Source organism: Hyperolius riggenbachi, chromosome 2 (genome assembly GCF_040937935.1).
Source record: "Hyperolius riggenbachi isolate aHypRig1 chromosome 2, aHypRig1.pri, whole genome shotgun sequence".
NCBI lineage: Eukaryota > Metazoa > Chordata > Amphibia > Anura > Hyperoliidae > Hyperolius > Hyperolius riggenbachi.
The window spans coordinates 339921149-339945138 of NC_090647.1; the positions used below are offsets into that span (position 1 = coordinate 339921149).

Here is a 23990-nt window from a genome sequence, read left to right on the forward strand (position 1 = left end):
AAAATCATGTAAGCTGAAAGGATATCTGGGTTACATGACTGACTTTTCCAAAGGGAATTTCCCTGGCATGGCTGCATCAAATATTACAATTGTGTGAGTAATGGCATAGTTCTCTATTAACCTTTACTGACAATGAAACATTCGTGAGGTTGAACTTGAGGTTGGCACAGGCTCTTCCTGAGTGCAGAATTTAACCACTTGAGGACTGCAGTGCTAAACCCCCCCTAGTGACCAGGCCATTTTTAGTAATATGTGGCACTGCAGCTTTAAGACTAAGCTGCAGATCCGCACAACACAACACACAAGTGATTTCCCCCCTTTTCTCCCCACCAACAGAGCTCTCTGTTGGTGGGGTCTAATCGCTCCTCCCATGTTTATTTTTTTTTTAAATAAATATTGTTGTTGTTGTTTTTATAAAAAAAAAACTGTTTCTTTAATTTTCATCCCCCCCCTCCCTCCCCACAGCCAGCCAAGTATGGCGATTGGCTGTCATAGGCTTCTGCCTATGAGAGCCGATCGCTCTCTTGTCCCCCAGGGAGACAGCCGTGTCTCTGCAATGCTGGGTAAAGAATAGGCAGAGGCTGGAGAGTGAGAGCTGATCTGCTGAGAACATTCTTTCTGCTGACAATGTCATGTTTGCGTTGAGTCACATGACTGACTTTTCCAAAGGGAATTTCCCTGGTATGGCTGCATCAAATATTACAATTGTGTGAGTAATGGCATAGTTCTCTAACCTTTACTGACAATGAAACATTTGTGAGGTTGAACTTGAGGTTGGCACAGGCTCTTCCTGAATGCAACTAAAGGTATTCACCAGAGCGTCTTACAAGGGTGATGGTCTGCTACCTCTAGTGTCCAGGGGACTACTTTGCTGCTAGTATCTCTCTATTCCCCCCCCCCCCCAACTTAGTAATTAGTGCTACCAGCATGCTTCACCTCACCTTTCTATTATCAGTGCATCCAGTATCTGTCCCCCTCTCCCCCTTAACCACTTCCCGACCGCCTAACGCACAGAGGTGGCCGGGAAGTGGACCCCACAAGGACCAGCTCATGCCCAAAGGCGGCGGTCCTTGTACTGGCATGGGCGGAGCGATCGCGTCATCCGTGACGCGATCCTCCGCCTGGCGCCGCTCATCCGCCGCAACATCCCGCCGGCCATACGGAAGCGCCGGCGGGATGTTAAGTCCGCGATCGCCGCATACAAAGTGTATAATACACTTTGTAATGTTTACAAAGTGTATTATACAGGCTGCCTCCTGCCCTGGTGGTCCCAGTGTCCTAGGGACCACCAGGGCAGGCTGCAGCCACCCTAGTCTGCACCCATGCACACTGATTTCCCCCCCCCCGCCCCAGATCGCCCACAGCACCCATCAGGACCCCCCCTGCCCACCCCCCAGACCCCTGTTTGCACCCAATCACCCCCCTAATCACCCATCAATCACTATCTGTCAACGCTATTTTTTTTATCCCCCCCCTCCCCCCTGCCCCCTCCTGATCACCCCCCCACCCCTCAGATTCTCCCCAGACCCCCCCCCCCCCCTGTGTACTGTATGCATCTATCCCCCTGATCACCTGTCAATCACCCGTCAATCACCCATCAATCACCCCCTGTCACTGCCACCCATCAATCAGCCCCTAACCTGCCCCTTGCGGGCAATCTGATCACCCACCCACACCAATAAATCGCCCGCAGATCCGACATCAGATCACCACCCAAGCGCAGTGTTTACATCTATTCTCTACCCTAAACACCCACTAATTACCCATCAATCACCCATCAATCACCGCCTATCACCACCTGTTACTGTTACCCATCAGATTAGACCCTAATCTGCCCCTTGCGGGCACCCAATCACACGCTCAGATTGCCCTCAGACCCCCCCTTATCAATTCGCCAGCGCATTACTTACATCTGTTCTTCCCTGTAATAACCCACTGATCACCTGTCAATCACCCATCAATCACCCCCTGTCACTGCCACCCATCAATCGGGCAATCTGATCACCCACCCACCCACATTCCAATTGATCGCCCGCAGATCCGACGTCCGATCACCTCCCAAGTGCAGTGTTTACATCTATTCTCTACCCTAAACACCCACTAATTACCCATCAATCACCCCCTATCACCACCTGTCACTGTTACCCATCAGATCAGACCCTAATCTGCCTCTTGCGGGCACCCAATCACCCGCCTACACGCTCAGATTGCCCTTAGACCCCCCCTTATCAATTCGCCAGTGCAATATTTACATCTGTTCTCCCCTGTAATAACCCACTAATTACCTGTCAATCACCTGTCAATCACCTATCAATCACCCCCTGTCACTGCCACCCATCAATCAGCCCCTAACCTGCCCCTTGCGGGCAATCTGATCACCCACCCACACCAATAGATCGCCCGCAGATCCGACGTCCGATCACCTCCCAAGTGCAGTGTTTACATCTATTCTCTACCCTAAACACCCACTAATTACCCATCAATCACCCTCTATCACCACCTGTCACTGTTACCCATCAGATCAGACCCTAATCTGCCTCTTGCGGGCACCCAATCACCCGCCTACATGCTCAGATTGCCCTTAGACCCCCCCTTATCAATTCGCCAGTGCAATATTTACATCTGTTCTCCCCTGTAATAACCCACTAATTACCTGTCAATCACCTATCAATCACCCATCAATCACCCCCTGTCACTGCCACCCATCAATCACCCCCTGTCACTGCCACCCATCAATCAGCCCCTAACCTGCCCCTTGCGGGCAATCTGATCACCCACCCACACCAATAGATCGCCCGCAGATCCGACGTCCGATCACCTCCCAAGTGCAGTGTTTACATCTGTTCTCCACCCTAAACACCCACTAATTACCTATCAATCACCCCCTGTCACTGCTACCTATCAGATTAGACCCCTATCTGCCCCTAGGGCACTCAATCACCCGCCCACACCCTCAGAACGCCCTCAGACCCCAGTCCTGATCACCTCTCCAGTGCATTGCTTGCATCTATTCCCCCCTCTAATCACACCTTGAGAAACCCATCAATCACCTCCTGTTACCCCCTAGCACACCTACCCATCAGATCAGGCCCTAATTTGCCCCGTGTGGGCTCCTGATCACTCGGCCAAACCCTCAGATCCCCCTCAGACCCCCCTTCCGATCACCTCCCCAGTGCATTGATTGCATCTATTTTCCCCTCTAACCACCCCATGAGACACCCATCAATCACCTCCTGTCACCCCCCTAGCACTCCTATCCATCAGATCAGGCCCAATACAACCTGTCATCTAAAAGGCCACCCTGCTTATGACCGGTTCCACAAAATTCGCCCCCTCATAGACCACCTGTCATCAAAATTTGCAGATGCTTATACCCCTGAACAGTCATTTTGAGACATTTGGTTTCCAGACTACGCATGGTTTTGGGCCCGTAAAATGCCAGGGCGGTATAGGAACCCCACAAGTGACCCCATTTTAGAAAAAAAGACACCCCAAGGTATTCTGTTAGGTGTATGACGAGTTCATAGAAGATTTTATTTTTTGTCAAAAGTTAGCGGAAATTGATTTTTATTGTTTTTTTTTTCACAAAGTGTCATTTTTCACTAACTTGTGACAAAAAATAAAATCTTCTATGAACTCGCCATACACCAAACGGAATACCTTGGGGTGTCTTCTTTCTAAAATGGGGTCACTTGTGGGGTTCCTATACTGCCCTGGCATTTTAGGGGCCCTAAACCGCGAGGAGTAGTCTAGAAAACAAATGCCTCAAAATGACCTGTGAATAGGACGTTGGGCCCCTTAGCGCACCTAGGCTGCAAAAAAGTGTCACACATGTGGTACCGCCGTACTCAGGAGAAGTAGTATAATGTGTTTTGGGGTGTATTTTTACACATACCCATGCTGGGTGGGAGAAATCTCTCTGTAAATGGACAATTGTGTGTAAAAAAAATCAAACAATTGTCATTTACAGAGATATTTCTCCCACCCAGCATGGGTATGTGTAAAAATACACCCCAAAACACATTATACTACTTCTCCTGAGTACGGCGGTACCACATGTGTGGCACTTTTTTACACCCTAAGTATGCTAAGGGGCCCAAAGTCCAATGAGTACCTTTAGGATTTCACAGGTCATTTTGCGACATTTGGTTTCAAGACTACGCCTCACGGTTTAGGGCCCCTAAAATGCCAGGGCAGTATAGGAACCCCACAAATGACCCCATTCTAGAGAGAAGACACCCAAAGGTATTCCGTTAGGAGTATGGCGAGTTCATAGAAGATTTTATTTTTTTGTCACAAGTTAGCGGAAAATGACACTTTGTGAAAAAAAAACAATTAAAATCAATTTCTGCTAACTTGTGACAAAAAAATAAAAACTTCTATGAACTCACCATACTCCTAACTGAATACCTTGGGGTGTCTTCTTTCTCAAATGGGGTCATTTGTGGGGTTCCTATACTGCCCTGGCATTTTAGGGGCCCTAAACCGTGAGGAGTAGTCTTGAAACAAAAATGACCTGTGAAATCCTAAAGGTACTCATTGGACTTTGGGCCCCTTAGCGCAGTTAGGGTGCAAAAAAGTGCCACACATGTGGTATTGCCGTACTCGGGAGAAGTAGTATAATGTGTTTTGGGGTGTATTTTTACACATACCCATGCTGGGTGGGAGAAATACCTCTGTAAATGACAATCTTTTGATTTTTTTACACACAATTGTCCATTTACAGAGTTATTTCTCCCACCCAGCATGGGTATGTGTAAAAATACACCCCAAAACACATTGTACTACTTCTCCCGAGTACGGCGATACCACATGTGTGGCACTTTTTTGCACCCTAACTGCGCTAAGGGGCCCAAAATCCAATGAGTACCTTTAGGATTTCACAGGTCATTTTGAGAAATTTTGTTTCAAGACTACTCCTCACGGTTTAGGGCCCCTAAAATGCCAGGACAGTATAGGAACCCCACAAATGAATCCATTTTAGAAAGAAGACACCCCAAGGTATTCTGTTAGTAGTACGGTGAGTTCATAGAAGATTTTATTTTTTGTCACAAGTTAGCGGAAATTGATTTTTATTGTTTTTTTTCAGAAAGTGTCATTTTCCGCTAACTTGTGACAAAAAATAAAATCTTCTATGAACTCACCGTACTACTAACAGAATACCTTGGGGTGTCTTCTTTCTAAAATGGGGTCATTTGTGGGGTTCCTATACTGTCCTAGCATTTTAGGGGCCCTAAACCGTGAGGAGTAGTCTTGAAAACAAATGTCTGAAAATGACCTGTGAAATCCTAAAGGTACTCATTGGACTTTGGGCCCCTTAGCGCAGTTAGGGTGCAAAAAAGTGCCACACATGTGGTATCGCCGTACTCAGGAGAAGTAGTATAATGTGTTTTGGGGTGTATTTTTACACATACCCATGCTGAGTGGGAGAAAGATCTCTGTAAATGGACAATTGTGTGTAAAAAAAATTAAAAAATTGTCATTTACAGAGATATTTCTCCCACCCAGCATCGGTATATGTAAAAATACACCCCAAAACACATTATACTACTTCTACTGAGTACGGCAATACCACATGTGTGGCACTTTTTTGCACCCTAACTGCACTAAGGGGCCCAAAGTCCAATGAGCACCTTTAGGCTTTACAGGGGTGCTTACAAATTAGCACCCCCCAAAATGTGAGGACAGTAATAACACCCCACAAATGACCCCATTTTGGAAAGTAGACACTTCAAGGTATTCAGAGAGGGGCATGGTGAGTCCATGGCAGATTTCATTTTTTTTTTGGTGCAAGTTAGAAGAAATGGAAACTTTTTTTTTTTTTTGTCACAAAGTGTCATTTTCCGCTTACTTGTGACAAAAAATAATATCTTCTATGAACTCACTATGCCTCTCAGTGAATACTTTGGGATGTCTTCTTTCCAAAATGGGGTCATTTGTGGGGTATTTATACTATCCTGGAATTCTAGCCCCTCATGAAACATGACAGGCGGTCAGAAAAGTCATAGATGCTTGAAAATGGGAAAATTCCAGTGTTGCCAACTCATCCCTTTAAATACGGACACTTATGAATTATACATGTCTTGTGGCTAGTTAGATGCAGTTTAGGCACTGATTATCTGTGAGAAGCCCCAGAACCTGTATAACTTAGATGTGTCAGTATTTAAAGGGATGAGTTGGCAACCCTGGAAAATTCACTTTTTGCACCATAGTTTGTAAACGCTATAACTTTTACCCAAACCAATAAATATAGGCTGAATGGGTTTTTTTTTTTATCAAAAACATGTTTGTCCACATTTTTCGCGCTGCATGTATACAGAAATTTTACTTTATTTGAAAAATGTCAGCACAGAAAGTTAAAAAAATCATTTTTTTGCCAAAATTCATGTCTTTTTTGATGAATATAATAAAAAGTAAAAATCGCAGGAGCAATCAAATAGCACCAAAAGAAAGCTTTATTAGTGACAAGAAAAGGAGCCAAAATTCATTTAGGTGGTAGGTTGTATGAGCGAGCAATAAACCGTGAAAGCTGCAGTGGTCTGAATGGAAAAAAAGTGGCCGGTCCTTAAGGGGGGTAAAGCCCTAGGTCCTCAAGTGGTTAATTATCACTGTATCCAGTATCTGACATTGGAGAACATAAAAAAAATCAGCTGGGCTGTCAGAGAGATGTGCTCTGCCCAGCTGGAAGAAAAGGCAGTACTGTCTAGTGCTGCCGTCTTGTGATTTACAATGTCTTTATTTTGGAGAAGGTAAACATATGCCCAGAAATGCAATAGAAGAAGCCCAGGGCCAGTTCTAGATTTTTTGCTGCCTGAGGCAAACTTGTGAGGATGCCAATCCCCCCCCCCCCCCCCATTTAATGTTCTCAGTCAGCAAGGGAGCATATGCAACAATTCGAGACAGGACATGCTGCAGCTCAACACAATAACACACTGGCTGGCTGCAGGTGACAAGCAAGCTGCTCAACCTCAGCCAGTTGGCCGTTCTCCATTCTTCCTAGACAGGATAGCAGTGTCACCTCCTCCCTTCTGCTGTGCAAGTCAAATGAAACACTGCTTTTCTCCTGCCCCCCGCCCCTTCTTCACTCACTGTGAGACTCCACATACAATACAACAAGCTGCTTTTCCCCAATGATGGCCTCTTCACCTCGCTCTCCTCTCATTTCTCCTCCTACTCTGACTGTGTGCTGTTAGTGTAAACACAGTACAAATATGCTGCTCCTGTAATCTCTGCGCCTGATGCAAATGTTTCACCTTGCTTCATGAGAGAACCAGCCCTGAATAAGCCCTCTACTCATGGTGTTTCTCCATTCATTGCTGTTTCTCCAGTCATGGGAGCAGTCAGAGCATATAACTGTATGCAAGCCCAGGTGATTATGACTCAGGGTCAGCACAGGTCTGTGAAACCTAACTAGAAAGAGAGGTATGTGTTTTGTATAGCTTACTGTGGTGATTGATGCTACGGTATATGACAACCATGTCACCCCATATAGGAAGGTTATGGGGGCAAATGTTATTACTACAAAAAAAAAAAGACATTGTAGCTGCACCCACCCCTGTCCTCATGTTTGGTCTGATCCTGGTGCATAGCTGACTACTAAGGTTGGTGTTTGAATTTGGGAGCCTAATTTATGCCAAACTCCACACTTCAGACAGCACCCAATCCTCTAGATCAGGCTTTCTCAACCAGTGTTCCCTGGAACCCCAGGGTTCCTTGAGTACATTGCAGGGGTTCCTTGGCATTTTTCCCATCGTGGGGGAAGTACAATAGAGTACACTATAATAGATGGTACTGTAACAAGAAGCACTAAATTGGGGGGTCAGGATGCATTATCATGAGTGGCAGTGTAATAGGGGGTAGTGAATTAAACAGCCACACAGACTTTTAAGACCATGCCTCCTGCAAAACAAATGCAGGGGTTCCTCGAGATCAAAAAGTTATTTTCAGGGTTCCTCCAGAGTAGAAAGGTTGAGAAAGGCTGCTCTATATCCTATGCTCACAAGAGGGCTCTCTCACCCTTTAGTATCTTGGAATTTGTTATACATTTTATTCATCATTTTTATTGAAGACATCAACTAAGTCAAGCATGCTTTGGCAATCAGGTCTCTCTTGTAGGGTCTGAGGCATTAATGGAAGCAGGACAAGGAAGACAAGCTTGTTTGCAATGATAGGATCTTCTTATGCTGCACCACACAGCATCCTGTCAGCAGGTTTTGCTCATGCTGTGTTGCCCGGCTGCACAGGAGAGAAAGATGAGGATAGACAGCTGGCAACATTGTGTTAAGTAGCTGAAATATCTCTCATCCATCTCATCCATCCCATCCAAATAATGTAATTAAAAAAGTCTTAATTTTTATAATAATTATGTATACATGATTTAGTCAGTGTTTGCTCTTTGTAAAATCTTTTCTCTCCCTGATTTACATTTAGACATTTATCACATGGTGACATTTTTACTGCTGGTAGAGGATGTCTGGAAGGAGATGCTGTTTGCTTTTTTGGCAGTTGGAAATAGCTCTTATTTCCCACAATGCAACAAGGCTCCCACAGTGTGATGTCAGGACCTCAGAGCTGTGAGGCGCTGACATCACACTGTGGGAGGGGTTTTACCACAAAATCAGCCATACAGAGCCCCCTGATGATCCGTTTGAGAAAAGGAATAGATTTCTCATGGGAAAGGGGGTATCAGCTACTGATTGGGATGAAGTTCAATTCTTGGTTATGGTTTCTCTTTAAAGCTGACTTCCAGTGAAAAAATTTAAAAATATTTATAGTTATAATCACCTGCTGTGTCTTCTTTTTGTAAATCGCCACTATGCCTGCGTATCTGCCAACTGTTTAAAAATGCCATTTGTTTTCTGTACTCGAGATAGAGAAAACAAATGGGGTTTTTAACTTTAACAGGTGATTATAACTTTAGAGTAAAGGAGACCCAGTGAATATGTGTTATTCACTGACGGTCCACTTTAAGGAACTGTATTCAATGCAAAGCATCAGCAACTAAAGCAAATAAGATTCTGGTATGCACAAATCAGGAAATAAAAACCACTTGTATAGTACTATCTCTTTGGAGAATTTGGAATACGGGATACAGTTTTGGACGTTACACTACAGTCTCACAACAGATTTATCAACTGAGGGCTAAATGAATTGTAGGATTGGAAGGTTTTACTTATCAAGAAAGTTCAGAGGAACTGTATTTATCTAGCTATAAAAAGCGTGCCCTTACACTTATCAATTTTTCACATCGATTTCTAGAAGATTCAATCGATTGATGCCCCAACAGGCCAGTCAGATTGATAGTTAAAACAGTTTTTGCCCCAAAATCGACAGAACTGGTCATTCGTACCGGACAGGAGATATTGATTTGGAGCAGCGGTAGACTGATGGCCCATAGTGTTGCACTGCACCATGCAATGCAACACTGTGGTTCGCTAGATTTTTAATAGATGCCAAAAAAGGTTTCTAAAGACTCCAAATATCCATCACATGACATACAAGTAGCTCTTGCCATTATCAAAGCATGAGTCTAGCAATAGCAAGAAACTAAACAATTCAGATTTGTAGGGAAGTAGTCTCAAGGGGAAACCATGGAGCTAAAGCAGCTCCAAGCTGTTTCAGTTCCAACTATTGCTCCAATTACTGCTGTTCTGACTTCACTCCCTCACATAGTCACCACCCTCATCCAAGGAATCCCTGCATTGTTAACACAATGTCCCACAGTTGTCACCCTGCTGTTCGGGCCGAGGCAGAGGCGATAGAGGCTCAGGCCTCAGGGAGCAGTGTAGGAGGGGGCGCCCAACTCACTCAGCTATCATTCCCCTACTGTAATTGAAGCAGAGAGAAATAAGAAAAGTGTTATGATCGCTGCTGCAGCAGGTATTGCTGGCAGTAGTAGTGCTGCTGAGGCAGTTCTGATCTCTTTCCATGCAAGCTGCATAGCTTTGTCTGCCTTTCCTTGCTGTCAGCTTGTGACTGATTATTATTCACCTGTGCGGGAATCTGCATGTCTGCTCCCATTGGATGACCTCAGTATAAAGATCTGCTTCCTGCAGGGTTTCCTTGGGCTATCATAGTTTCAGTGTAAGCTAGTCTTGCTGTTGCTCAGCCCCAGACCGTGTTTCTTGTTCTAAAGATACTTTGCTGGTTTTGCATCATATATTGGTTCATTGCCCATATATATGCATACCAGCACGTTTATTATTTTCCTTGTATTCGTGTTACGTTGATACATCAGTGACGCTGATATATACGTACACGAACTGTTTATATATCCTGTGTTCAGTTAGTCAGTTCCAGCACGCTTTGGTGGTTGCGCGTATCGTGATCACCCGTGCTGAGCTAGTTATCCTGTTCCTGGTCCTGTTTGTGGATTGCGTTCATCTCTGCGAAGAGATAGCGAATCCTTCTGAATCCTGTCCTGTTTCCGTTTGTGGATTGCGTTCATCTCTGCAAAGAGATAGCGAATCCTTCCGAGTCCTGTTCCCTGTATTGCTCCAGTTCTAGTCAGTGTTCCTGCTTATGTCATATATCGGTTCATTGCCGATATATACATATGTTAGTCAGACGTTACAAATAGTTTCATTGATAGCTGTAATTGTAATACGCTAGGAAAACATATTTATTGTATATTTATCTGTGTTACATTCATCTATCTTGATCCTGCTATTTCCTGACTATCCTGTCCTGTCTTTGTGAGGCACGCCATCGCTGCAAACGCATTGGCTGCCTCATTCCAGTCTGTCTTGTTGTGGACGCTTGCTGTCACTAAGTAGTGGCTAGTTAAGCAAGCGTTCATTCTGTCTACCTGTCCTGATCTCCTCAGTTCTGGTTTATGCGCTCAGCGCTACTTTGCGCTGAGACGTTTTCACGAAAGTATTGTTTGTGGCTGTTCGGATCTGCATCGGCTCTGTGCGCCACAATCTCCTATTGGAGTCAGTCCTCTCCTCCACTAAACTGGGGATATCCTGATTCCTTGTGCTGGTGTGTGTACCCCCTTCACGTCAGCTTATGCATCGCGTGCTGACCGTGGAGAATACACCTCCAAGCGTGACATTATGATAGCCCCATTACCAATCCCCATTGTGGGGGGGATTTCCAGAAATTATGACACTGTTTGTCAGGGGTCCTGCTCCTTTAAAAAATTTGAAAAGCTTGGTCCTGAAGTTACAGACAAATTTATATCAGAATTGGTTAAAGTTCTGGCCAATCCCGACTTTCGGGCTTCTGCAATTTCTACCTGGTCTGATTGGATCGTTTGTGCTCTTTTTAAGGGCAAATTTTTTGATTGGGCAATCGATGTCTTAGATCACACTCAGTTTAGACAAAGTCCTTCGCAATTTATAGCATTTGTAATTCACAATTGGCTGCGCATAGATCCATTGCCTTTTCCTCTTAATGAACTCCTGGCAGCAAGCCAATCAGCTGCTCCTTCAATTGCTTGCAAAAATGATCAGCAAGCAGAGAGTGTTACTGATAATTTTCCTGCAGCTTTGAATAAATCACCAAAAACAGCAGGGTCTAAGGCAAAACGCAAACGTTCTAAGAAACGTGTCCAATCTGCAGAATCGTTATCTTTAGCGACTGTGCATCAGACCTGCAATGAGATTCTGCCATTAACAGATAATGAAATGCAATTGTCTTTCAGGGGAGTTAAATGGACTTATGAAACTACTAATGAACTTTCATCACTGGCTAGGGAAAATAAAGATTTTTGTTTAAAAGAATTATCTGAGTATGATTATGAGGATATATTACAGAGTATTGAACAAATCAATCTATTCGTGCAGCAAGGAAAATTTGCATACACTACAGTCCAACACTTGCTACAGGTATTGGAGACTCTTAGGAATAAGAAATCTGCCAATCGCCTGCTTAATAACCCAATACATGTTTCTGCCACAACCATATTTGCAAACTGTGATCAGCCTGTTAAGTATGCATGGGATCCTCCATTTGAGAAAGGAGAGATGGAAGCCCTGGTCTATGAATGGAAGAATGATTCAAGTTCATTTTGTCAATTTTACAGTGCAAAAAGTGAATTAGTATTGAATGCATGCATTAAGTCTGCCTATAACCTAATAAAAACTGGTGTGTGTGGGTATGACTTTGTGGCTCCATTGATCGATGTGTGGAAAATGATTTTGGAGGATTTTTATGCGATTCAATCAGTTGATACCAGGGAAGACACACTGTCAATTGAAGATTGTCCCACTTCTCTAGTTACTGAGTCCCTGCCTTGTCTTGTGAATGTTCCTGTAACTCCACCCGGTACCATGAATTGTGCAGTAGATCTCTCCAATGAAACTCAGGTCACAGAATCATTATGCTGTCCAGCAGGTGCTTCCATGGTTTTGCCCTGCAATATGGACTGTTCAGTGATCCTGTCCAGTGAAGCTGTGGTCGCAGAGTCTTATGCTTCACCCAGTACTTTGGATACTTCAAACCCTCTAGCAGAGGAGTCTGAGGCACTGCTTACCTCAGTTGGTGTTGCAGTAATATTCACTTGTCTAGCAGCTGTTTTGGAATTACAGTCTGCTCTAATAAAACTTGATGAATTTCTGCCCAGCGAAGCAGAAACCATTGAAATATTGTCCTCGTCAGCAAGTGTCTTAGATACCTTGCCCTGTACACAGTCTGATTTAACCAATGTTGTTGAGTCCCTCTCCAGTGTTGTAACAGCCGAGGAACTCCAGCCCTGTCCTCTGAATGTTTCAAAAGTCTTGCCCTGTAACATGGATAATTCTGATTCTCTGGTCAAAATAATAGAAATCTCAGAATTTCAGTCCGGTCTAATGAGTGTTCCTGAAACCCAGCCCTGTATCCTGAAAGATTCTGGTTCTCTGGCCGCTGTGGCAGAGGTTCCAGAGTCCCCTTCCTGTCCAGGGAATTCCTCAGTTTTGCCTAGTCCAGTGGGGGCTGCTGCAATACTGACTTGTTCTGCAGCGCCTCATGAGCTCCAATCCAGTGTATTAGATGAGTCTCTGTCCAGTCCAGAGGTAGTTGTGGAGTCCCTATCTGGTTCAGTGCATACATCAGAAGATTTGTCCTGTCTTGTTAGTGCCCCTGAATCTGATTTGTTACTGACTTTGCTGGAATCAGCGACATCTAAGTCTGATCCTGCATTCTCGTGTAAAAGTCCAGTAGTTGCGAAGTCTAGTCATGATGATTTTTTTTTGGCCAGTCCTGGTTTTGGTCCTGTCTTGGCTGACCCTGAGGCTCACAGTTCCTTGACATGCCCAGAGGTTTCTCTTGTGCCAGTGTGCCCAGATGTTCTTTGTGTGCCAGAATGCCCAAGTGTGTCTAAGGTGTTAGCGTGCTCTGATGCTTCCTTAGTGGGAACCTGTTCTGATGTTGCCAGTCTGCCTGCATGCCCAGAGATGGTTCTGGTCCCTGAAAGCCCTGATCTTGATGTTTGTCCTTGCGGCCCTGACTCGGGAATTGCCCTAGGTTCCATAGGGGTTCTTGATAGTTCTCCATGTGAGCCTAAGGGGCGTTCTGACCTATGGGGATCTCTTTGGAGCTTCAAGGTGTTCTGGGAGGTCTCTGAGAAAACTTGTCCTGGTGCCTTGGACTGGTTCAACAGTGGGTTTTGTGTTGGTAAAGACAGTCCCGGTGGGCATTGCAAAGGCTTTGGCGTTTTTGAACGGTTCCTGGAAGGCGGTGGGTATCGCTCAGGGAGTTTCGGAGGGCTTTCTTCTGGAAATCATGGTTCTGATGGGTGTCACACTGGGGCTTGTAGTACTGATGGGCATGGTTCTGTAGGTTCTGGTTCTGATGGGTCCAGTCTTGTGGGGCCTGATTCTGGAATTTGGTCTTGCCGGGCTGTCCCGGTCATCATGAATTATCAGTCAGACTGTTTTGTTGGGAATTTCAGTTTTGAAAAGCGTCTAGAATCCGCTTTTAAGGGGGGGGGGGGTACTGTTATGATTGCTGCTGCAGCAGGTATTGCTGGCAGTAGTAGTGCTGCTGAGGCAGTTCTGATCTCTTTCCATGCAAGCTGCATAGCTTTGTCTGCCTTTCCTTGCTGTCAGCTTGTGACTGATTATCATTCACCTGTGTGGGAATCTGCATGTCTGCTCCCATTGGATGACCTCAGTATAAAGATCTGCTTCCTGCAGGGTTTCCTTGGGCTATCATAGTTTCAGTGTAAGCTAGTCTTGCTGTTGCTCAGCCCCAGACCGTGTTTCTTGTTCTAAAGATACTTTGCTGGTTTTGCATCATATATTGGTTCATTGCCCATATATATGCATACCAGCACGTTTATTATTTTCCTTGTATTCGTGTTACGTTGATACATCAGTGACGCTGATATATACGTACACGAACTGTTTATATATCCTGTGTTCAGTTAGTCAGTTCCAGCACGCTTTGGTGGTTGCGCGTATCGTGATCACCCGTGCTGAGCTAGTTATCCTGTTCCTGGTCCTGTTTGTGGATTGCGTTCCTCTCTGCGAAGAGATAGCGAATCCTTCTGAATCCTGTCCTGTTTCCGTTTGTGGATTGCGTTCATCTCTGCGAAGAGATAGCGAATCCTTCCGAGTCCTGTTCCCTGTATTGCTCCAGTTCTAGTCAGTGTTCCTGCTTATGTCATATATCGGTTCATTGCCGATATATACATATGTTAGTCAGACGTTACAAATAGTTTCATTGATAGCTGTAATTGTAATACGCTAGGAAAACATACTTATTGTATATTTATCTGTTTTACGTTCATCTATCTTGATCCTGCTATTTCCTGACTATCCTGTCCTGTCTTTGTGAGGCACGCCATCGCTGCAAACGCATTGGCTGCCTCATTCCAGTCTGTTTTGTTGTGGACGCTTGCTGTCACTAAGTAGTGGCTAGTTAAGCAAGCGTTCATTCTGTCTACCTGTCCTGATCTCCTCAGTTCTGGTTTATGCGCTAAGCGCTACTTTGCGCTGAGACGTTTTCACGAAAGTATTGTTTGTGGCTGTTCGGATCTGCATCGGCTCTGTGCGCCACAATCTCCTATTGGAGTCAGTCCTCTCCTCCACTAAACTGGGGATATCCTGATTCCTTGTGCTGGTGTGTGTACCCCCTTCACGTCAGCTTATGCATCGCGTGCTGACCGTGGAGAATACACCTCCAAGCGTGACAAAAAGGGGTACATGGCAGTGACTGCAAGCCAGATATCTAGAGATTAAGGTGTTGGGGGCTTTTGGGCACCTTTTAGCCTAATAGCCACCAGTGTGTGACGGCTGGGGTGGGAGGAATGGAGGGGCGCACTTTAGTGTCTCAGCCTTGGGTGTTGGAGGACCTTGTTCCAGCTCTGATTGGAGGGAGGTCCAGAGCTATAGCACCCATATCTCCAGTCCAATTAATCAATGGCAGATTGCACTGTGAGAGGCTCAACCACTGAAAGGATGCTGTCACTAAAAGCAAACACAGACCCTGTTGGAGGACTCAGCATGACATCACCACTGGAAATTGAGGGGTCCTACGAGTACAACTAGCAGTGGTAAGCCAAGCAATGGCAAGGTTAGTGTTGTAGCATGGATCATGGACCCAAAACAGTGCAACTGTCATGATCGGTGTCAGCACGCAGAGAGAATCTGATTATTGGCGATCTGCAGTATCACCAACAATGCAGATATATACCCGATTATAGATGATCTGCAGTATCACCGATAATCCGATATATTGCTAACCTCTGGACACCAGCAAATACACAAATAAATACAATAATAAATCAGGTAGTGTGGAAATGTCCACCACACGGTAATTCCTCAGAGGTGTGGTTACCTCTGAATGGGAACCCCGTGAGTGAGATCCTCTAACCAGGCAGAATGAGGAATCTCGACCCCAGCAGTAACGGTCTGCTTGGGGTAGGTGTCTCTGAGAGGCAAGCCTCAGAGATAACCCTTCAGTGGGAGACGTTCCACTGAAGGGAGAAAGGTCAGACAGGCAAAGGTTCGGCAACAGAGATGGCGGCGGCAGTACAGGAGCAGAAGGCAGAAGAGTAAACGTTTAGACAGGCAGAGGTCGGCAACAAGGATCAGATAGGCAAGGTACAAGATCAGCGAGAGATAGAGTAGTCAGGGATAGCCAGAGTCAAAACACAGATCAAAATACAGTAATTCCTAAGCTAAGGTGTGAAATCCTTAGTATCAACACCTGGGCACTATATTAAGGTCTGAGCGTTAACACAGAAGTGTTGACACGACAGCAGACAAGGAGCAACTGACAGACAGCTCCTTTTATGCTGGAGAACGCTCTAGCAGCGTCCCCCAGCCGCCCAGCCAATCCCCAGCACTGCTGGAGTCAGCTGACCAACCTGGTCAGCTGACTCCCCTTCGGGAACAATAAAGTTCCTGTCTCCTCGCGCGCGTGTTAACCTAACAGACTGAGCCGGCGAGAGGGCGGAGAACCGTCTGGGCAGCAAGCGTGCGGCGGAGTCCGTCGGACTTACGGACTCCGCCGGCTGTCCCATTGCCCCTGCTGGCAGCAGAGCGGAATCCCTCTGGGATGCGGAGTCCGCCGCCACGTGTGTTCCGGCGGCGGCTCCGTCATCCCTTACAGTACCCCCCTCTTGAGGAGTGGCCTCCGGACACTTTCCACCAGGTTTCTCAGGATGCAACCAATGAAACCTCTTTCTTAATTTCTCGGCATGCATGCGATTTTTTGGTACCCAAGATCTATCCTCCACCCCATACCCTTTCCAACGGAGCAGATACTGCACCGAATCCTGCACCAAATGAGAATCCAAAATCCTCTCAACTTCATATTCCTCCTGGCCCTCTACAACCACTGGGGGGGGGAGGAATCCACACAAACTGCCGGTTTCAGTAATGAGACATGGAATGATCTCCCACATCTCATACTGGCAGGGAGATCAATGATATAAGAAACATCATTGATCTTCTTGACCACAGGATAAGGCCCTATAAACCTAGGGCCCAACTTGGTAGACAATTGTCGAAGAGCTAAATGTCTGGTCGACACCCACACCTTGTCTCCCGGGGCAAAGTGCCACTCAAGAGACCGTCTCTTGTCGGCTTGTTTCTTCTGCTTCTGAAAAGCTATACCTAGATTCTTCTCCACCTGTCTCCAACGCTCCCTTAACGCTTTCTGCCAATCTTCTAGAGCTGGGAGCAAGGATGGACACACCGGTAATGGGGAGAACTTAGGGGACTTTCCTGACACAACCTGAAAAGGAGACAACCCTGTAGATGAGCTCTTCAGGTTGTTGTGTGCGAACTCAGCGAAAGGTAAAAATTGTACCCACTCGGTCTGGGCATCTGAGACGTAAGATCTAAGGAACTGCTCCAGAGCCTGGTTGACCCTTTCAGTTTGTCCGTTGGACTGTGGGTGATACCCTGATGAAAACGACAGGATTATTCCCAAAGAATGGCAAAAGGCCCTCCAAAACTTAGACACGAACTGGACCCCCCTGTCGGAAACCACATCATCTGGAATTCCGTGCAAGCGGAAGATGTGTCGCACAAAGAGATCGGCCAGCTCCTGGGCTGAAGGGAATCCTTTAAGGGGATCAAGATGAGCCATTTTGCTGAACCTATCCACAATTACCCATATGACTGACATGCCTTCCGCTCTGGGAAGCTCACCAATGAAGTCCATGGACAGATGGGTCCATGGTTCACTGGGCGTAGGTAAGGATTGTAAGGTTCCCACTGGAGCAAGGCGAGAAGGCTTGCTCCTGGCACACACAACATACTCTCTGATAAATTCCTTACAATCCGAGGCCAAGGAGGGCCACCACACGCACCTAGTGAGCAAATCCAGAGTGCGAGTGACACCAGGGTGACCCGCATTCTTATGGCCATGGAACAGCTGTAAGATCTGCAATCGGAAGGGAAGTGGTACGAAGAGGACCCCTTCTGGTTTCCCTTCCGGGGTATCTAGCTGGTAGGACGTTAGTGTAGCAGCCCAATCCTCCCATGTTTCAGTGGCAGCTAGCACTAACTTACGGGATATGATGCCCTCTGGAGGTGTCGACTGACCTGTCTCGGGTTCGAAACACCTGGAGAGAGCATCTGCCTTAACATTTTCTGAACCTGGGGTATAGGTGATGACGAATCTGAAGCGAGAGAAGAATAAAGACCAGCGGGCCTGTCTGGGAGTAAGCCTTTTAGCACCCTCAATATACTTCAGATTCTTATGGTCAGTAAATACGGTAATAGTATGTTCCGCACCCTCAAGCCAATGACGCTATTCCTGAAAAGCTGGCTTGATGGCAAGGAGTTCCCTGTTACCTACGTCGTAGTTCTTTTCGGCAGGGGAGAATCTACGTGAAAAGTAGGCACAGGGATGTGTCTTGCCTTGTGGGCCTGAACGTTGAGACAAGACTGCCCCCACCCCAACCTCTGAGGCATCTACTTCCAGCATGAAGGGAAGTGTGACATCAACATGTCTCAAGATTGGTGCCGAGCAAAACAATTTCTTAAGGGTGTTAAAGGCTGTCTGGGCTTCTGATGACCAATGACAAGGGTCAGCCCCTTTCTTGGTGAGACTGGTCAAAGGGGCTACTACCGAAGAGAATCCCTTGATAAATCTCCGGTAGTAGTTAGCAAAACCAAGGAATCTTTGGATTTCCTTCAAGCCTTCCGGTTGCGGCCACTCCAACACAGCCGACACCTTTTCTGGATCCATAGAAAGACCTGACGTAGAAATAATGTACCCCAGAAAAGGAACTTGGGTGACCTCAAAGAGGCACTTCTCTAATTTCGTATACAATAGGTTTTGCCTCAACCTCTCCAAGACATATTTGACATGCTTACTATGTTCTATGAGGTTTGGGGAGAAAATCAAAATGTCGTCGAGATATACCACGACAAATTTCCCCAACACCTCCCTGAAAACTTCGTTAATCAAGTCCTGGAAGACGGCTGGGGCGTTACACAACCCGAAGGGCATAACTAGGTACTCGCAATGCCCGTCGGGTGTATTGAAGGCCGTCTTCCACTTGTCACCAGCCCTAATGCGTACCAGGTTGTATGCCCCACGTAGGTCCAGTTTAGAAAAAATAGTGGCATTGGTAATCTGGCTAAAGAGATCGTCTATCAGAGGTAATGGATAGCGATTCTTTATGGTGATCTTGTTTAGACCTCGATAATCAATACAGGGTCTAAGGCCTCCATCTTTTTTTTAACAAAAAAAAACCCGTCCCGGCCGGCGACCGAGAAGGGCGGATGAACCCCTTTGCCAGGTTCTCAGTAATGTATCACCTCATTGCCCTTTTCTCTGGACCGGAGAGATTATAAAGATGACCCCTAGGAGGCATACAACCCGATCTTAGATCGATAGGACAATCGAAACTCCGATGTGGTGGGAGTTTATCAGCGGCCTTAGGACAAAATACGTCCGCAAACTCAGCATATGGTGTGGGCACCCCCTTAACCTCTACCTTGGCAGCACATATGGCAACCCTCCCCAAACAATGAGTATGGCAATAGGGTGACCAGCTGAGTAACTGACCTGAGGCCCAATCTATCTGTGGGGAATGGAGCTGTAACCAGGGCATACCAAGAATAACGGTGGAGGTTGCCATGCGTAAAACAAGAAACTGAAGGCTCTCCTTATGTAAAACCCCTATCGTGCATGACAAGCTCGGGGTCTGCGAGAGGGGTGGTCTACACTGTAGAGGAGAGTCATCTACTGCGGTGACGACAATTAGTCGGTCTAAGGGTTGTAAAGGAACCCCTAATCCCTTAACAAAATCATAATCTATAAAATTGGTTGCGGACCCTGAGTCCACGAAAGCTTCCGTACAAACCGTAGAATTCCCCCAGGAAATGGAACACGGGAGAAGTAACCGATTATTCTGACTTAGAGGTAAGTTCTGTGTGTCTAGGGTATTACCTCTAACTACATCTAGACAGCAGCGTTTCCCGATTTCCTGGGGCAATTTTGAGCAATATGACCCTGCTCAGCACAATATAGGCAAAGGTTCTCTGCCCTTCTACGATCGAGTCAACCGAGAATGACCGATTTGCATCGGTTCGTCGGCAGAAGAAGCAGGTGCTGAGGACGCATGAGAAAAGACTCTCATTGCATTCCTGCCCCTTGACTGGCGCTGATAACGCAGTCTGCGGTCCGCCCGTATCGCCAGGGAAATGGCGTCATCCACTGACTTGGGTTCTGGGTGTCCCAACAATAACTCAGAGACTGCATCCGACAGGCCTGACAGAAAACAATCTAACAAGGCGTGAGAACCCCACCTAGATGACACGGCCCACTTTCTGAATTCTGCCGCGTAGACCTCAACCGTGTCTCGACCCTGCCTGAGATTTTTTAACTTCCTCTCGGCAGTGACCGAAGCATCCGGATCGTCATAAATTATGGCCATTGCCTTGAAAAATTCGTCTACTTAGGTTAGAGCCGCATCCTCAGGCGGAAGACCGTACGCCCAGGTTTGCGAGTCCCCGGACAGTAAAGTTTTAATAAAGGTCACTCTTTGTTGCTCAGAACCTGACTGAGTGGGTCGTAGTTCAAAATAAGATAGAACCCGATTACGGAAATTCTGGAAATCGGATCTGTGCCCTGAAAACTTTTCGGGCACTGACATGCGGAGATCTGTGACCGGAGGGGATTGCACTGTGGCCACAGTCGTCTGCAAGACCCGTACAGACCCAGCCAACTGGTTGATCTGAGTCTGTTGTGTATTAACCACCTCAATGAGGTTATTGAGCGAAGTGGTTAGAGTCTCGATCTAACCGCGAAGAGCTTACATACCAATGGTCTGCTGTTCTGTCATGATCGGTGTCAGCACGCAGAGAGAATCTGATTATTGGCGATCTGCAGTATCACTAACAATGCAGATATATACCCGATTATAGATGATCTGCAGTATCACCGATAATCCGATATATTGCTAACCTCCGGACACCAGCAAATACACAAATAAATACAATAATAAATCAGGTAGTGTGAAAATGTCCACCACACGGTAATTCCTCAGAGGTGTGGTTACCTCTGAATGGGAACCCCGTGAGTGAGATCCTCTAACCAGGCTGAATGAGGAATCTCGACCCCAGCAGTAATGGTCTGCTTGGGGTAGGTGTCTCTGAGAGGCAAGCCTCAGAGATAACCCTTCAGTGGGAGACGTTCCACTGAAGGGAGAAAGGTCAGATGGGCAAAGGTTCGGCAACAGAGATGGCGGCGGCAGTACAGGAGCGGAAGGCAGAAGAGTAAACGTTTAGACAGGCAGAGGTTGGCAACAAAGATCAGATAGGCAAGGTACAAGATCAGCAAGAGATAGAGTAGTCAGGGATAGCCAGAGTCAAAATACAGTAATTCCTAAGCTAAGGTGTGAAATCCTTAGTATCAACACCTGGGCACTATACTAAGGTCTGAGCGTTAACACACAAGTGTTGACACGACAGCAGACAAGGAGCAACTGACAGACAGCTCCTTTTATGCTGGAGAACGCTCTAGCAACGTCCCCCAGCCGCCCAGCCAATCCCCAGCACTGCTGGAGTCAGCTGACTCCCCTTCGGGAACAATAAAGTTCCTGTCTCCTCGCGCGCGCGCGCGTTAACCAAACAGACTGAGCCGGCGAGAGGGTGGAGAACCGTCTGGGCAGCAAGCGTGCGGCGGAGTCCGTCGGACTTACGGACTCCGCCGGCTGTCCCATTGCCCCCGCGGGCAGCAGAGCGGAATCCCTCTGGGATGCGGTGTCCGCCGCCACGTGTGTTCCGGCGGCGGCTCCGTCATCCCTTACAGCGGCTTCCCCAAGAATGACATGGCCATTAATTTAGGTCTGTAAGTATGGTTGACTTCAGAATGTCTTACAATGTTTATTGTAATGGTTTATAATATTGTAATATTTAATAAATGCTGTCATCTGTTATATTTCTGTAATATTTTAGATTTGCAATGTTTAATGCAATACTTGCAATGCATTGTTGCCTACCCCAAGTATAAATAAAGTCACTGATTCAGAGCTCTTCAGGCAGCCTTATTTTTCTATGAACAAATGTCTCTTATTAAAACTAAAGGAAAGAGCATTATGTAGAGAAAGCCTCAAATATTTTCCAGCCACAGGGCAGAGCTGCTTCTAAAATTCATCTGAACCACAGGACATGTATAATGCGTACTCTTACAATATCATTGTAATCTTTTACAATATTATCATCATGCTTTCATTCCTTTAGTATTTATTTTAGTATTGTAATGTTTTGGGGTTTTTTTGCAGGTATTTACAAATCCCTTTTCCATCATTAGTGGTGGAAAGCCTTGAGTGTGTTGTAGTGTAGATCTGAGACAGTGGCAGAAGGCATTTACAGGGATCTTCTCCAAAGCTGAAACAGGCCCGAGAGCAGAGGCGGCGCACTCTTGGAGGGATCTTCCTGAAAAAAAATGACTCTGGCTTCTTAATAATGGCTACCCTGAGGATCAGCTATTTTTCATGTTAGGAAGATCAAATCAAACAACTAAGAACAACCCTTTGAGTCATTGCCAATGTTAACGTGAACCCAAGGTGAAAATAGAGATATGCAATTGGATCTGTCCTACTCCTAAAAATTACTTTTTTTAGAATCCTGCAGTTTTATCTTCTGTGTAAAAATTTACAAAAGTAATGTTTTATTGTCTCTGCTCAATTGCAGTGTCTCAAGAGTCCCAGAGCGAAAATACATGAACTATTTACCTTTTTATATATCCCTTGCAGTCAGAAGCCCAGTTATCTGCTTAGGAAAGTATTTTATAAGTGTATTTTGTGATCAGCGAGGGACGCTATTGCCCGACTGGAGAAAAACTGTCAGCTGCATAGCTAAAATATATACTCTTTCAGGCAGGGAAAAAAGAAAAGGAGCACAGTATAGGTGTCTGTGTTCTTGCCACTGTATATACACATGTCTATCTTATTATGTCACATGTCATCTTGGGTACACTTTAAGCATCTCTAAAGCTTTGTTGTTTACTCTTAGTGAACATGGAGTGGGTCCACTGCAGTGATGATGAGCTACAGTATTATTTTTTTTGAAGATGGGTTATCCTGGATGCAGTAGAACGCTGACAATTCACTGTGACATGCTCTGTTAGCCGACGGCTGGATGAGTTGGACAGCTTTTGGAGGGGCAAAGCTGCTGCCCAAATGAGGACAAAATGACGGCGAGTGACTAGAATGACTACAGGGGGCTATAAGAAGCCCTAAGTAAGCTAAACTGGGCAAATAAATAGTGTCTGAATCAGATTTGGGGGTCAGAGCACCTGATCTGCATGCTTGTTCAGGAGCTATGGATAAAAGTATTAGAGGCAGAGGATCAGCAGGACAGCTAGGCTATCTACATTGTTTAAGAGGAATTAAATATAGCAGCCTCTATATGTCTCTCACTTCAGGTGTCTTTTTGTAATGATCGCTGCTGCAGCAGCTATTACTGGAAGTATTAGTGCTGCAGCTCAGGCAGTTCTGATCTATTTCCATGCAAGTTGCATAGCTTTGTCTGTCTTTCCCTGCTGTCGGCTTGTGACTGATTGTCATTCACCTGTGTGGGAATCTGCATGTCTGCTCCCATTGGATGACCTCAGTATAAAGATCTGCTTCCTGCAGGGTTTCCTTGGGTTTTCATAGCTTCAGCTTAAGCCTGTCTTGCTGTCGCTTTAGCCCCCGATCGTGTTTCTTGTTATAAAGATACTTTGCTGGTCTTTGCATCATATATTGGTTCATTGCCAATATATATGCATACCAGCACATTTATTATTTTCCTTGTATTTGTGTTACGTTAATACATCAGTGTCGCTGATGTATACGTACACAAACTGTTTATATCCTGTGTGCAGTTAGTCAGCTTTCCAGCACGTTTTGGTAGGTTGCGCGTACCGTGACCACCCGTGCTGAGGTAGTTACCCTGCTCCTGGTTCTGTTTGTGGATTGCGTTCATCTCTGCGAAGAGATAACGAATCCTTCTGAATCCTGTTCTGTTACCGTTTGTGGATTGCGTTCATCTCTGCGAAGAGATAACGAATCCTTCTGAATCCTGTTCTGTTACCGTTTGTGGATTGCGTTC

At 45.9% G+C, this 23990-nt stretch overlaps 1 long non-coding RNA gene across 1 annotated transcript in view; it reads left to right on the forward strand.

Moving 5' to 3' along the window:
* LOC137544446 (uncharacterized) overlaps positions 1–23990 on the forward strand; it is a 34766-nt gene that overhangs the window by 5039 nt on the left and 5737 nt on the right. The window lies entirely within an intron of this gene.